This window comes from Hordeum vulgare, chromosome 2H (assembly GCF_904849725.1).
Source record: "Hordeum vulgare subsp. vulgare chromosome 2H, MorexV3_pseudomolecules_assembly, whole genome shotgun sequence".
In the NCBI taxonomy this organism is placed as follows: domain Eukaryota; kingdom Viridiplantae; phylum Streptophyta; class Magnoliopsida; order Poales; family Poaceae; genus Hordeum; species Hordeum vulgare.
In genome coordinates, this window is record NC_058519.1 from 639975044 (window position 1) to 639981043 (window position 6000).

Genomic DNA, 6000 nt, shown 5'->3' on the forward strand with positions numbered 1-6000 from the left:
TGAGATGTTCATAGACAATCCGGATCAGTACCGGTATGAAAAAAGAGAGATAATGCATTATTGATTAGGATTGCATCCAAGATAGTATTTTTTTTAAATGGTTAACGAGTAAAATAACATCATATTGATATTCTACATAATTTTTTAATCAAATTCCATATATAAAATATTAAATTTGAAGTTACGGTTTAGGAAATATGAGTATTTAAAGAAATATTTGATATGTATTGCGGGTTTAATGTCAACAATATGTGGAGGTTATCTATAAAATAGCATCACGGACTAAAAAAATCTATTTCCTTTATTAGTAGGTATAGATGTAGGTATAGATCATCCCCAATAAGTCAGGCTATCATAAGAACGCACTGTCTTATATTCGAAAAAAAGATTCATCTGTACGACGTACAACGATCGCACATCCCACGCCATATCGTAGTCGTCGATGAGCCGATGTCCCTATCTCATGTCGTCGCCTCTGTGCAAACCCACACGGAAATGTCATTTTGTCGACGCAAAGGCGGAGGTTCGTTTGTAGCCGCGTACGTCCGTGTGTGGTGCGTCGGCTACACGCACGCCACACGGGACGAAAGCGTTCCCAAGCTACGAATTATCTCGGTCGGAGGAAACACACGTGTCGTGCGGGGGTGGACCGTAAGGACCAGTCGTCGGGCGGACATTTTTTGTTTTAAATTTTTGTGCTAACAAATTTCGGGATTGATCTTGCTTTCTTTTTAAATCTGACCTCTTTTGGTGACGCTAACATCCTGACGCGTCGGTTGGGAAATGTCACGGTCCTTCATGTCTAGCCCGTGGCCCGCACGACCGATTGAGTCGTTGCCTAGCTAACGTGACAAAGTGCCATACTCCACGCATCCGGTCGTCTGGTCCTGGTAAGTGACCAAAGACGAGGGACCTTGGCGTATGGTCCCAGCAGATAATACAAATATATTTTTTATAGTATGTGCCATGCCATCCAAACGTCAAGGTCTTTGGTGTTTGATACCACACGTCACGGTCCTTGGCGTCTGGTCCAGGACCAAACGCCAGGGATGCCACGTCAGAAAGTTACCTGGTCCGCTGGTCATGCAGACCCGTATCAGATAACAAGGACATTGACGTCTCCCATGCAAACCACACGCAAGGGTTGTTGGCGTCATCAAAAGAGGTCAGATTCAAAAAAAATTAAAGTGAGGTCAATTTTAAAATTTATTAGCACAAAAGGTCAAAACAGAAAAATTACCCTCGTTGGCCGATCAACAGGTGAGATCCAATCCACTAGCTAGTACTGCTAACGAGCTCTAATGACATATTCGCGGCATGATTATTCAAGTACCAAACTGCTTTTGAACTTTTTCAAAAAATACACATTGAAACAATTTATAAAAATCCGTCGAACATTTTCTAATTGTACGATGATTTTTTTAATAATTATGACGAATTTGTAAACCTTCCACATTTTTCGGAAATACATTGAACATTTTTCTAATATACACTAAACAATTTATAAATATAAATTAAACATTTTTGTGGTATATGCTGAACAGTTTAAATACGAGATCAACATTTTTATGATTTACGCTGAACAATTTTGATATACACATTGAACATTTTTAGGATATACGCTGAACAGTTTTCATTTACACAATGAACATTTTGCAGTAGGCGTTGAACACTTTTTAATGTATAATTAACACATTTTCAATACACAAAGAACATTTTCTAATGTACATTGAACAATTCATGATATATGACGAACATTTTTTAATACTGGATGAAATTTTTAATAATGCAAGGCAAACTATTTCGTAATATATAATAAACATTATTTTAATACAATGAAGATTTTTCTAATATACGATGGACTTTTAGAAAATACGAACTAAAGAGAAGAAAAACAGAAACGGAAAATAAAAAAGGAAACATAAATGAAAACACGACAGAAAAAAGAATGAAAACAGAAAAATAAAAAACTCGAACGAAATTACTAAAACCCGTACAAAAACAGTAAAATACATGGAAGAAAAAAACAAAGAAAAACTGGAAGGAACAGAGAAAGAAACAGCAGCGAACGAATCAAACGTCATAACGCCGAACCTATAGGTGGGCCGGGCCAACCGGAAATTCGCATCAGGGCGAAAACACACCCTTCTGATGCTAACGGGCGTCAAATAGGCTCGCCCCCAATCCTATACGCCGGGAACTCCTACCTGCCGCTCGTTGTGGCAGGGATCCCTCCACCGCACAGGGTGGTCGGGCCGGCCCAGTTTTCTTTTTTCTACTATTTTAGTTCTCTCTTAAAAAAAATTGGTTCGTTTTCCCTTTCCTTTTTTTCTATTTGAAGCAAAAACATTTTTTGAATTGGCAGAATACTTTTTTGAAAAATGTGAACAAATTTGTAAACGCAAATATAATTTTAAAACACGAATATTTTTTGAATTTTAAGAAAACAAATTGAAAGGAGAACAGTTATGAAAATCCCCGAACAAATTTGAGAGTGCGAACTTTTTATAATTTTAAGAACAATATATGAAACCGAGAACAGTTTCTAGGACTTTGAGAAAAAAAGTTTGAAAAGGAGAACAATATTAAAAACCCAGAAATGTTTTGAAATCATGAACAAAATTTTAATGCCGGAACATTTTTCAAAATTTCAAAATAAATTTCGAAACAAATAACAGTTTTAAAAAACGTGAACAAATTTAGAAGCGCAAAGAATTTTTTGAAGCACGAACATTTTTCGAATCTCTAGATCAAAATTTTGAAAAGGAAAGCAATTTTGTAACCCCGAACAATTTTTCTTAAATCAAGAACTTTTTTGAAAATCCAAAAACTTTTTTCGAACATACAGAATATTTTTTGAAACAAAAGCAAAGAAGAAAAAAAAGAAACAGAACAGAATAAAGGAAAAATAAAAAAAAAATGTTAGGGAACATTCTATAAGTCCCCAAAAACCGGCCTTGGACCTCTACAAGGTTCCAAAACTGGGCACCGCAACCGCTGTAACTGGGCTAGCCCGATCGTCCTCCTGCTGTGTGCGAAGCCCAAACACGGATTCAGACAAAGGGTTAAATAGCATTTTCTGCGAGCCTCTACGCGGCACACGCGAAATCACTACTTAGCGAATACATCTTTCAACGAATATTTCTCACCTTCACAGGTTGCGACAAATGGCAGATGTGCACTACATGCGTGACAGTTGTCGCAACCTGGAAGTTTCCTTTTTCGTAAATCCGTATTTTCAAAATGTTTTTATCTACTAAACCGTGCGTTCAAATCTCTAACCGTTTTCATCCTTGACTTTCTCGCATCGAGATCTTCAAAACCAGATACCATGGTGATAGGTTTTGATAATCTTTTTTTTTCAAAAAAAGAACAAAAAACCATGCCTCACGCGATAGAAAAAAAAACAGAAAACGGATTTTTCCCTTTCTCAAAGGCACGGGTCGTGTCTCTTGCGAAGGAAAAACTGTGCCTCTCGCGGAAAAAGAGAGAGCAGAAAACACGTTTTTCCCCTTTTCGGGAGAGGCACACGCGCGCCTCTTTTGAAGGCAAAATCGTGTCTTTCGCGCAAACAAAACCGTGCCGCTCGTAAAAGAACGCATTTTTTTTTCTTTCGGTAGAGGCATCGCAAAGGCAAAACCTTGTCTTTCACGGAAGCAAAACTGTGTCTCTAAAAAAACAGAAAACACAATTTTCACTTTCCGAAATGCACGTACGTGTCTCTAGCGAAGGCAAAACCGTGACTTTTGCGAAAAAAAAACGTGCCTCTCGCAAAAAAAATAAAAACAGAAAACGTATCTTTTTGCGTAATTTTTTTAAAATTTTCTTTTCCGTCGACATGTTACGAAATACCATGCGAAAAAAATTTCAAAAAAAAAACCATTCGGAACATCGAAAACGCGTGCGAAAAATAAAAAACCAAAATCCGAAGAAAAACCTCAGAGCGCAACACGTGGCGACGGTTATAAACACGTCAAATGGCAGCACGCAGGAGCGATCGCTGGTAGGCTCCCGAGGCAGCGATCGGTAACTAGTTACTCCCCGCACACAGAGCGCCCCGACTATGCCGGACCAGTCTAGTTTTTTTCTTTTACTTCTTTCCTTCTTTGTTTATTTTATTTTTTTGGTTCGTCTTTTCTTTCCTTTTTCCTTTTCTTCTTTTATTTGAAACAAAATAATTTTTTGAATTTCAAGAACAATTGAAAACACATTAACAAATTTCGAAAGGCGAACAATTTTTAAAGCATGAACGCTTTTTAAATCTTGAGAATAAATTTTTTAAAAGGAGAACAATTTGGAAAAACTATGAAAAATTTTGAAAGTGCAAAAAAATTATTTAAATACGAACATTCTTTAAATGTTGAAACCGGGATTGTTAAAAATGTTAACAAATTTGGAAGCACAAACATTTTTTGAATCTTGAGAACTTTATTTTGAAAAACACCAAACAAATTGGTAAGCCTGAATAGATTTTTAAAGCATTAACATTTTTTGAATTTTTCTATTGTTTTAAACCGAGAACATTTTTAAAAGAACGTGAACAAATTTGGAAATGCGAGCCATTTTTTAAAACATGAACATTTTGAGAATCCTGAGAACAAACTTTTGGAAAGGAGAACAATTTTGAAAGTCCTAAACAAATTTGAAAGCATGAACATTTTTTGAATTTTGAGAACAAATTTTGACACCAAGAACAATTTAAAAAAAAACGTGAACAAATTTGGAAGCACGAACATTATTTGAATCTTGAGAACAAGATTTTGAAAACCCTGTACAAATTTGAAAACATCGAACATTTTTTAAAGCACAGCATTTTTTTGAAATTTGATAATTTTTTTGAAACAGAGAACAATTTTAGAAAAACGTTAATGTTCGTGAAGAAAAATGAAGCTCAAACATTTTTGAATCTTGAGAACAAAAAAATCGAAAAGAGAGCAATTTTGAAAAAAAATCCGAACAAATTTGAAAGCACGAACAAGTTTTTAAAGCATGAACACTTTTTGAATTTTCAGAATAAATTTAGGAACCGAGAACAACTTTGGAAAATCATGAACAAATTTGGAAGCGCTAACATTTTTTTAAAGCACAAACAATTTCAGAATCTTGACAACAGATTTTGAAACTGAGAACAAATTTCGAAAACCCCAACAAATTTGGAAAACGAACAAATTTTAAAGTATGAACATTTTACAAATTTGTAGAACAAATTTTGGAACTGAGAATAATTTCGAAAATCCTGAACAAATTTGAAAGCATGAACATTTTGGTACTTAAGGATTGTTTTTGAAACTAAGAAAAAATATAAATCTTAGGAACAAATTTTGAAACCCAGAACTATTTTTAGAAAATACAGTAAATTTGGTATAAATGGAGAACATTTTTCGAAAATCAAAAAATATTTTTTGATAATCCAGAACATTTTTCTAAAAAGAAACAGAAAAATCAATAAAGAAAAAATAAAAAACAAAAAAAAAACGCCTTCAGGAACATCCTAGAAGTTTTCTAGCCGACTGTGAACTTCTAGAAGGTTTCCGGGCGCTGCATTCCCGCAACCGGGCCAGCCCGATCCTCCTTCCGCTTGATAAGCATCGACACCGCTTCGTACAGAGCGGCAAATAGGGCTTTCCTTATATGCCATCCGCGTGTAGCATATAGTTGCGCCTTCGCTAATGCGAATTTCAAGAGAGCCGGGCCGCCGTTTCAATTTGTCCCATTTTTTGTGTGCGTGTTTTTATTATTTTTTTTGTTAATTGGTTTTCATTTTCTATTTGTCCCATTGTTTGTATTTTAATTCTTTTTTTAATAATTGGTTTTCATTTTCTCTTTTTAGATCTTGCCTTTTGTTCTTACTAGCAAATGAGTCCGTGTGTTGCAACGGAAGCAAAACATACAACACGTTTTAACTTAATAATTATGAATTCAGACCTTTATTTAAGCTTACTGCATAAATAGAATTTAAAAATTGTTAAGTAAGTAAAATAACATCATATTTAGATTGTA